The 10,298-nt window shown below is 40.5% G+C and overlaps 1 long non-coding RNA gene across 2 annotated transcripts; it reads left to right on the top strand.

Annotated features, from left to right (window-relative positions):
- Positions 1–3,140: 3,140 nt before the first annotated feature.
- LOC132761957 (uncharacterized) lies at positions 3,141–7,649 on the top strand. Of its 2 annotated transcripts, XR_010909077.1 has the most exons (4): positions 3,141–3,223; positions 3,555–3,650; positions 3,874–3,969; positions 6,363–7,649. It is a non-coding gene; the product is annotated as an uncharacterized lncRNA (long non-coding RNA). The 2 variants fall into 2 exon arrangements; XR_010909076.1 differs by lacking the exon at positions 3,555–3,650 and having other exon boundaries at positions 3,215–3,258.
- Positions 7,650–10,298: the final 2,649 nt, after the last annotated feature.

The raw sequence follows: 10,298 nt of genomic DNA, 5'->3' as shown, positions 1-10,298 counted from the left end.
TCAGCGCTCTAAGTGGCATTTGCCACCCATTGTAACGGAGGAGGACCTCAAAGCCACGGAACAAAGGAAAAGGGAGCTTCTTAAGATTATCGAGACTGAAGTAAGTTGGATCTGTTGGAATCGATATATGTTTGGGTAATAAATTTCCCTCCCATTGTAACCAAAGAAGACATCGAAATGGTAGAGAGGAAAAAAATGGAGCTTCTTGAGGTTATTAAAACTGAAGTAAGTTGGATCTATATATGTTTGGGTGCTTACCATGCGTGGCTATCAGAATCTGCATAGCGGTGAATCAAATGCTATAGCATTTAAAATGAAAGAGTTATCCAATATTTTTAAAATTTGCCATTTTTTAAAGAAAAATGGATTGGGTTTTAGATGGAAACAATAAATATGTTCCTTTTCTTCTTTATTTTCAGCGCTCTAAATGGCATTTCCCGCCAATTGTGACGGAGGAGGACCTGAAAGCCACGGAACAAAGGAAAAGGGAGCTTCTTAAGATTATCGCGAGTGAAGTAAGTTGGATCTGTTGGAATCGATATATGTTTGGAAAATAAATGCTTACCATGCGTGGCTATCAGAATCTGCATAGCGGTGAATCAAATGCTATAGCATTTAAAATGAAAGACTTATCTAATATTTTTAAAATTTGCCATTATTTAAAGAAAAATGGATTGGGTTTTAGATTGGGTTTTAGATGGAAACAATAAATATATTCCTATTCTTCTTTATTTTCAGCTCTCTAAATGGCATTTCCCGCCAATTGTAACGGAGGAGGACCTAAAAGCAATGGAACAGAGAAAAGGGGAGCTTCTTGAAATTATTGAGAGTGAAGTAAGTTGGATCTGTTGGATTCGATATATGTTTGGGTAATAAATGCTTACCATGCATGGCTATCAGAATCTGCATAGCGGTGAATCAAATGCTATAGCATTTAAAATGAATGACTTATCCAATATTTTTAAAATTTGCCATTTTTTAAAAAAAATGGATTGGGTTTTAGATTGGGTTTTAGATGGAAACAATAAATATGTTCCTTTTCTTCTTTATTTTCAGGTTAAACATCATTTATCTGTAATTCTTAATTCCAAAATACTCTGAAATGCAATTTTTTTCTACATGGGCAACTCACATAGTGACACCTCTAAATGGCATTTCCCGCCAATTGTGACGGAGGAGGACCTGAAAGCCACGGAACAAAGGAAAAGGGAGCTTCTTAAGATTATCGAGACTGAAGTAAGTTGGATCTGTTGGAATCGATATATGTTTGGAAAATAAATGCTTACCATGCGTGGCTATCAGAATCTGTATAGCTGTGAATCAAATGCTATAGCACTTAAAAAGAAAGACTTATCTAATATTTTTAAAATTTGCCATTTTTTTAAAGAAAAATGGATTGGGTTTTAGATCGGGTTTTAGATGGAAACGATAAATATGTTCCTTTTCTTCTTTATTTTCAGCGCTCTAAATGGCATTTCCCGCCAATTGTAACGGAGGAGGACCTGAAAGCCACGGAACAAAGGAAAAGGGAGCTTCTTAAGATTATCGAGACTGAAGTAAGTTGGATCTGTTGGAATCGATATATGTTTGGGTGATAAATTTCCCTCCCATTGTAACCAAAGAAGACATTGAAATGGTAGAGAGGAAAAAAATGGAGCATCTTGAGGTGATTAAAACTGAAGTAAGTTGGATCTATATATGTTTGGGTACTTACCATGCGTGGCTATTAGAATCTGCATAGCGGTGAATCAAATGCTATAGCATTTAAAATGAAAGACTTATCTAATATTTTTAAAATTTGCCATTTTTTAAAGAAAAATGGATTGGGTCTTAGATTGGGTTTTAGATGGAAACAATAAATATGTTCCTTTTTTTCTTTATTTTCGGCACTCTAAATGGCATTTCCCGCCAAGTGTAACGGAGGAGGACCTGAAACTCACGGAACAAAGGAAAAGGGAGCTTCTTAAGATTATCGAGACTGAAGTAAGTTGGATCTGTTGGAATCGATATATGTTTGGGTGATAAATTTCCCTCCCATTGTAACCAAAGAAGACATCGAAATGGTAGAGAGGAAAAAAATGGAGCTTCTTGAGGTTATTAAAACTGAAGTAAGTTGGATCTATATATATTTGGGTGCTTACCATGCGTGGCTATCAGAATCTGCATAGCGGTGACTCAAATGCTATAGCATTTAAAATGAAAGACTTATCTAATATTTTTAAAATTTGCCATTTTTTAAAGAAAATGGATTGGGTCTTAGATTGGGTTTTAGATGGAAACAATAAATATGTTCCTTTTCTTCTTTATTTTCAGCGCTCTAAATGGCATTTCCCGCCAATTGTGACGGAGAAGGACCTCAAAGCAATGGAACAGAGAAAAAGGGAGCTTCTTGAAATTATTGAGAGTGAAGTGACAGATGAAGACTTAAAAGCCACAGAAGCAAGGAAAAGGACGCTTCTTGATATTATCGCGAGTGAAGTAAGTTGGATCTGTTGGATTCGATATATGTTTGGTTAATAAATGCTTACAATGCGTGGCTATCAGAATCTGCATAGCGGTGAATTAAATGCTATAGCATTTAAAATGAAAGACTTATCTAATATTTTTAAAATTTGCAATTTTTTAAAGAAAAATGGATTGGGTCTTAGATTGGGTTTTAGAAGGAAACAATAAATATGTTCCTTTTCTTCTTTATTTTCGGCACTCTAAATGGCATTTCCCGCCAAGTGTAACGGAGGAGGACCTGAAAGCCACGGAACAAAGGAAAAGGGAGCTTCTTGAAATTATCGAGACTGAAGTAAGTTGGATCTGTTGGAATCGATATATGTTTGGGTAATAAATTTCCCTCCCATTGTAACCAAAGAAGACATCGAAATGGTAGAGAGGAAAAAAATGGAGCTTCTTGAGGTGATTAAAACTGAAGTAAGTTGGATCTATATATGTTTGGGTGCTTACCATGCGTGGCTATCAGAATCTGCATAGCGGTGAATCAAATGCTATAGCATTTAAAATGAAAGACTTATCTAATATTTTTAAAATTTGCAATTTTTAAAGAAAAATGGATTGGGTCTTAGATTGGGTTTTAGATGGAAACAATAAATATGTTCCTTTTTTTCTTTATTTTCGGCACTCTAAATGGTATTTCCCGCCAAGTGTAACGGAGGAGGACCTCAAACCCACGGAATAAAGGAAAAGAGAGCTTCTTAAGATTATCGAGACTGAAGTAAGTTGGATCTGTTGGAATCGATATATGTTTGGGTGATAAATTTCCCTCCCATTGTAACCAAAGAAGACATCGAAATGGTAGAGAGGAAAAAAATGGAGCTTCTTGAGGTTATTAAAACTGAAGTAAGTTGGATCTATATATGTTTGGGTGCTTACCATGCGTGGCTATCAGAATCTGCATAGCGGTGAATCAAATGCTATAGCATTTAAAATGAAAGACTTATCTAATATTTTTAAAATTTGCCATTTTTTAAAGAAAAATGGATTGGGTCTTAGATTGGGTTTTAGATGGAAACAATAAATATGTTCCTTTTCTTCTTTATTTTCAGCGCTCTAAATGGCATTTTCCACCTATTGTAACAGACGAAGACCTAAAAGCCATGGAGAACAGGAAGATGGAGCTTCTTGAGATTATCGAGACTGAAGTAAGTTGGATCTTTTCGAATCGATATATGTTTGGGTTATAAATGCTTACCATGCGTGGCTATCAGAATCTGCATAGCAGTGAATCAAATGCTATAGCATTTAAAATGAAAGACTTATCTAATATTTTTTAAATGTGCCATTTTTTAAAGAAAAATGGATTGGGTTTTAGATTGGGTTTTAGATGGAAACAATAAATATGTTCCTTTTCTTCTTTATTTTCAGCACTCTAAATGGCATTTCCCGCCAATTGTGATGGAGGAGGACCTGAAAGCAATGGAACACAGGAAAAGGGACCTTCTTGAGATTATCCAAACTGAAGTAAGTTGGATCTGTTGGAATCGATATATGTTTGGTAATATGGGGCTTCCCCACTCCTGCACAGTTGGGGAGGGAGAGCAATTTGCTTCCTCAACTGAAGCGGCAGCGGCAGCGGACGGCGCACAGGCCCGGCCCAGCACGGGAGGCCAGGTGAGGCCCAACTGAGCCATTTTGTATGGCAACGCACAGCTGTTCCGGTGGCGCGCTGTTCCACTCTTTGGTGGTGCGCGGTTCCTTTTCCCTCTTGCAAGGGAGATTTTTCTTCAGGCGCAACTGCAGCCGCCAATGGTGCCCAGGCCGAGCCCAGCCTGGGAGGTTGGCCGAGGCCCAACTGGACCAGTTTATTTGGGAGCGACGCACTCTTCTAATAATCTGTGCTCTTTTATTACTAATTGTTTTACTGTCATGCTGTCAGCGATGTATTGAGGAGCCGCCAAAGGTGAGGATTTTAAGAATAGATCTATAGAAAATGCATAACTGTATATTCCGGCATATAAGACGAAAGGGCATATAAGACGACCCCCAACTTTTCCAGTTAAAATATAGAGTTTGGGATATTCTCACTGTATAAGACCACCCCTCTTCCAATGCACACCAAATAATTTAAAAAAAAATCAGATTTGATTTCAATATGGTAATTTTAAATCAAATGCTTATGACATGCAGGTTCCTATGAGAGGGACATTGTACCTTACATTGTACATTACAGTTGCTCTTCCTCCCTTGAATTTCATTTACACTCTGGGTCCTTTACATCATGCTGGCAAGTGTGAAAGCAGGCTTTAAATGGTTTAGATTACATTTATGTTGGTATTGAAGCTTGCATGCAAATAGAAGTCAGGCTTTGTATTTTGAGAACTGAGGTGAAGGCAAAGCATTTGTAGAATTTTGATCTATATGCAGTCTTTATAAATCAGGACCTCCTATCAGAAGAGAGGGGCAGATTGGACCCCAATCCTTCAGAAATGTAGCATTTGGCATGGCACATGTCTACTAGGTCACATCTTTACATGTCTTCATCCTTAAATCACTGTGACAGCTTGAATTGTTTTAGAGTTTCTCAAGAACAAGCCAGGTGATGTTTAATTGTTAGAAGGGGAAAGGAGATCAGAAAAGAGGAAGGGGGACCCTGGGTAAATAAGTGTTTTCAGGTTTGACTTCTGTCAAAAATTAAATGCAAAGATACAGGAAGGGGGTTGCATGGCTTGAGAGCAGTACATGTGAAAAAAATCTTGGAGTCCTTGTGGACAACATGAGCCGGCAAAGTGATACGGCGGCCAAAAAAAAAAGCCAATGGGATGTTGGCCTGCATCAATAGGAGTCTAGTGTCTAGATCCAGGGAGGTCATGCTCCCCATGCTCTATTCTGCCTTGGTTAAACCACACCTGGAATACTGTGTCCAATTCTGGTCACCACCGTTGAAGAGAGATATTGACAAGCTGGAATGTGTCCAGAGGGTGACTAAAATGATCAAGGGTTGGGAGAACAGGCCCCATGAGGAGTGGCTTAAAGAGCTGGACATGTTTAGCCTGAAGAAGAGAAGGCTGAGAGGAGACATGATAGCCTTGTATAAAAATGTGAGAGGAAGTCACAGGGAGGACTTCTGAAAAAAAGATGGGCTTGAGATGTCCCAGCCTGAGACAGAAGCAGCAGCATCGTATGGGTTTAGCTGAGGAGGAGGAGAAAAAGACCCCAACCACCAAGCGTGCGCCTGTGTGTGTGCGCGCCGGGCAGAGACAGCCTGCGCCTCCCTCCACCAAAAATGGCCAGGTCAAAGGCGCAACCGGGTGATTGGCAGGCGAGGGGTGGGTCTGGAGGATCCTTTCTCCCGCAACACGCTCCTGCCTTAAAGAGACAGCACACTTTTTTCCTCTGTCCCTCTCTTTCGACCGTTTGGAGGAGTGAGTAAGCAAGCAACCAGCCAGGGGTGTGCCCTTCGGAATTTGGTGCTATGTGACCGCATGTCATTGAAAATGGCTATGCGTGTCAGTGCGGACGCGTGTGTCATAGGTTCGTCATCACGGGCCTAGGGCCTTGTTTTCTTTTATGTTGTTAACATACCTTTTGCAATTGTGCCAAATGTCCTCCAATTTTGCTTTTTGCTTTGAAATTAATACATTCAACATAGCCAAACAAATTACTGGGAGGAAAAAAGCAGCTTGCCAAATGTTTGTATTGCCAAGGATTCTGCTTCTTTTCAGTGCTTTTTATGCTTTTCCATCATTGTCTTCAACCTTGCATGTCTACTACTCTTTTATTCCCTTAGTGTTCGAGTGCCATTGGCACATGCAATGGTTCAGTGCTAATCTAAATGATGTTTGAATAGTATGGTTACAAACCACGACCGCAAGGAATTTTTTCCATTCTGAGTCATGTATGTGTTTGCTTTTCAGGTTACCTGACCAGTCTCCTTGTCACGCTGCAGCCTGTGATGCCTATAAACAGAGTATAGATCTGGGGAAACCTAAAGTGCCCAAACATACAAGGAAGCTTCCAAAAGAAGAAATCAAACAAGGAGGAGCCCGGATGAAGAGAAGAGAATGGAAGGGACGAGATGCAGTTAACTAAGAGGGTGGAAGGGAAGCAAACAAGAGTGGAAATAAGAAGCCGCCATACTAAGGAAGGGCGGGAACGATTGTCAGCGGCATTCCGCCTTTGAGAAAGAGTGCTGAAGTAGAGGGAAATTTGGGGGAGTCATGTCTTAAAAAGAAAGGAGACGGGAAATCTGGGAACAGAAGGTGAACAGTAACAGAACAAAGATTGTATAAGAGGCAGAGAAGAAGCAGACTGTGGGAAATCCAGAGGAAGGAGGAGACAGCAGGAGACAACGGACGACAGAAGAAAGAAGACCCAGGACGAGGTGATAGAGCAATGGGACAGCGTGGGAAGATTGACCTAATTTCTTTGGGGTTGTATACCAGTGTAGTCTCTTTTAACCAAATTTCTACATCTCCAAGCATCCTCTAGATCCAGTTCTTCCTTTAAATCTAAGAAATTTTGTGGGAGTGTAATCAGTGATTCTTTGGGTCCTTTCTTTTATCTAATATCATGTAAGGCAGAAGAGAGAGTTGAACTTCATGTCACAGTGCCACTGTTGAGAACAAGACAGAAAAGAAAGAAAGACGGAGGAGAGAGATACCATTGCCAAGTTTGTAAAAAGCATATTATTAAGATTGGCAATGGAAAAAATTCATTGCCCGAAGCATTGAAGCTTATTTAAGGGGCGATAAGTTGACCCATGTTAATTATATTTTCTGCTTTAACTTATAAAGAGGCTAAAGATTTATTTTAAAAGACGAAAAAGAGTCTTTGAAAAGCATAGTGTTAAAGGTTTTATAAAGTCTTCAGAACTGTTAACATGTGTGTTTATTTGAATTCTTGAAATGTTTATATGTGTGCTAGTTTGAATTATTTTTAAATGCAATACTGGTCTGTTTTATTTTTCTGCTTTAACTTAAAAGAGGCTAAAGATTTATTTTAAAAGACAAAAAAGTGTCTTTGAAAAACATAGTGTTACATATTTTATGTAGTCTTCAGAAGTGTTAATATGTGTGTTAGTTTGAATTATTTTTAAATGCAATGCTGGTCTGTTTTATTTTTCCATGTTTTGTCTCCTTCTTCAAAAATGAATGTGTAATGTAGAAGTAAAATAAAATGTTTACTCAAATAATTTGACTATGTGTTAAATCTATACGGAAGTCGTCTCCTAGTAAGATATGTGTGATGTTTCCAGAATCACTGGTTGAGATTAATTGTGATACAGAATGTAAGCAGTAGATTTAGGATAGAAAGAAAAAAGGTTGCACACCTACCGGTATCTACTTAATTGCATTGCTTAAATTTAACTATAGTGTTCAGGACTAAGAAGCTGCTAGATACATGTGGCAGTGAAGAGATAAAGCTACCATGTCCATGTCCCATATATGGCTTTCCAATAGTATCTGATTAATTATGTTTACCAATACAATTTTACTATGCATGGCCTAGTCAAACTTAGGTTTCCTTTCTGAATTGTTTGTTGAGAGTTCCAATGCATGCTGCTATCAACCCAAAGAGTGCAGAACTAAATCTCAGTTGGACAATGAAATTTTTTAGACATATTGTTCCTGCTGTGAGACAATGTGGATGTTATGGACTTTTGTGCAAAATTTGCACATATTTACTTTTGGAGATTAGTTTTGCTTGCAAAGCGAAACAGCATCTTTGCATGTGAAATATTTCTACATAGAAATATTGTTTTCTGCACAGAAAATGCCATTTCTGGCAAAGAAAATGCTGTCCCCTGAGCAAAGTGCAGTTCCCTGTGCAAAAAAAGTCACATGTGAATATATGCAAAACTACAAATATTCTCATTAGGATTTTACTAATTAGTTTCCTGCTCATTGGAGGGAAGGATATTAGAGGCAAAGACGGAGTGTTTTGGCCACATCATGAGAAGACAGGAAAGCTTAGAGAAGACTATTATGCTGGGGAAAATGGAAGGAAATAGGAAGAGGAGCCGACCAAGGGCAAGATGAATGGATGACATCCTTGAAGTGACTGGCTTGACCTTGAAGGAGCTGCGGGTGGTGATGGCCGACAGGGAGCTCTGGCGTGGGCTGGTCCATGTGGTCACAAAGAGTCGGAAACGACTGAACGAATGAACAGAGTATTGTCGAAGGCTTTCATGGCTGGAATCACTAGGTTCTTGTGGGTTTTTTCGGGCTATAGGGCCATTTTCTAGAGGCATTTCTCCTGACGTTTCGCCTGCATCTATGGCAAGCATCCTCAGAGGTAGTGAGGTCTGTTGGAATTAGGACAATGGGTTTATATATCTGTGGAATGACTGGGGTGGGGCAAAGAGCTCTTCTCTGCTAGAGCTAGGTGTGAATGTTTCAACAGACCACCTTCATTAGCATTTGAAGGCTTGGCTGAGCCTGGGAAAATCTTTTGTTGAGAGGTGTTAAGATGTGCCTGGTTGTTTCCTCTCTGCTGTTTTGCTGTTGTAATTTTAGAGTTTTTTTAATACTGGTAGCCAGATTTTGTTCATTTTCATGGTCTCTTCCTTTCTGTTGAAATTGTCCACATGCTTGTGGATTTCAATGGCTTCTCTGTGTAGTCTGACATGGTGGTTGTTGGTGTGGTCCAGCATTTCTGTGTTCTCAAATAATATGCTGTGTCCAGGCTGGTTCATCAGGTGCTCTGCTATGGCTGACTTCTCTGGTTGAAGTAGTCTGCAGTGCCTTTCATGTTCCTTGATTGTGTTTGGGCGATGCTGCGTTTGGTGGTCCCTATGTAGACTTGTCCACAACGACATAGTATGCGGTAGACTTCTGCAGAACGTGAGAGGATCCCTCTTGTCCTTTGCTGAATGTAGGAAAGGTAAAGGTTTTTCCCCTGACATTAAGTCCAGTTGTGTCTGACTCTGGGGTTGGTGCTCTTCTCTATGGCAGTGGCCGGGAGAGCTTATGCACAATTAAAACTTGTGCACCAGTTGCGCCCATACCTTGGGAAGTCTGATCTGGCCACAGTGGTCCACACTCTTGTTACATCCCGAATAGACTACTGCAACGCACTCTACGTGGGGTTGCCCTTGAAGACTGTTCGGAAACTTCAACTGGTCCAGCGAGCGGCAGCCAGATTACTCACCGGAGCATCATACAGGGAGCACACCACCCCTATGTTGTGCACACACCCCCTGCTGTGTCAACTCCACTGGCTGCCGGTTCAGTTCCGAGCACAATTCAAGGTGCTGGTTTTGACCTACAAAACCCTGTACGGTTCCGATCCAGTGTATCTGTCCGAACGTGCCTCCCGCTACGTCCCACCCGGAGTCTGAGAACATCTGGGGAGGCCCTGCTCTCGACCCCACCACTATCACAAGTGAGGTTGGTGGGGATGAGGAGCAGGGCCTTCTCGGTGGTGGCCCCTCACCTGTGGAACTCACTCCCGGGAGAAATTAGGGCATCAACATCCCTCCTCTCCTTCAGAAGGAAAGTAAAGACGTGGTTGTGGAACCAGGCCTTTGGGCAATCTGACAACTAGATAAGGACAATCAAACGGTTGTTGGTGTGGTCCAGCATTTCTGTGTTCTCAAATAATATGCTGTGTCCAGGCTGGTTCATCAGGTGCTCTGCTATGGCTGACTTCTCTGGTTGAAGTACTCTGCAGTGCCTTTCATGATCCTTGATTCGTGTTTGGGCAATGCTGCGTTTGGTGGTCCCTATGTAGACTTGTCCACAGCTGCATGGTATACGGTAGACTCCTGCAGAGGTGAGAGGATCCCTCTTGTCCTTTGCTGAACGTAGCATTTGTTGGATTTTCTTGGTGGGTTTGTAGATTGTTTGTAT

This window comes from Anolis sagrei, chromosome 1 (assembly GCF_037176765.1).
Source record: "Anolis sagrei isolate rAnoSag1 chromosome 1, rAnoSag1.mat, whole genome shotgun sequence".
Taxonomy (NCBI): Eukaryota; Metazoa; Chordata; class Lepidosauria; order Squamata; family Dactyloidae; genus Anolis; species Anolis sagrei.
This window is presented reverse-complemented; position numbering and strand designations above follow the sequence as displayed.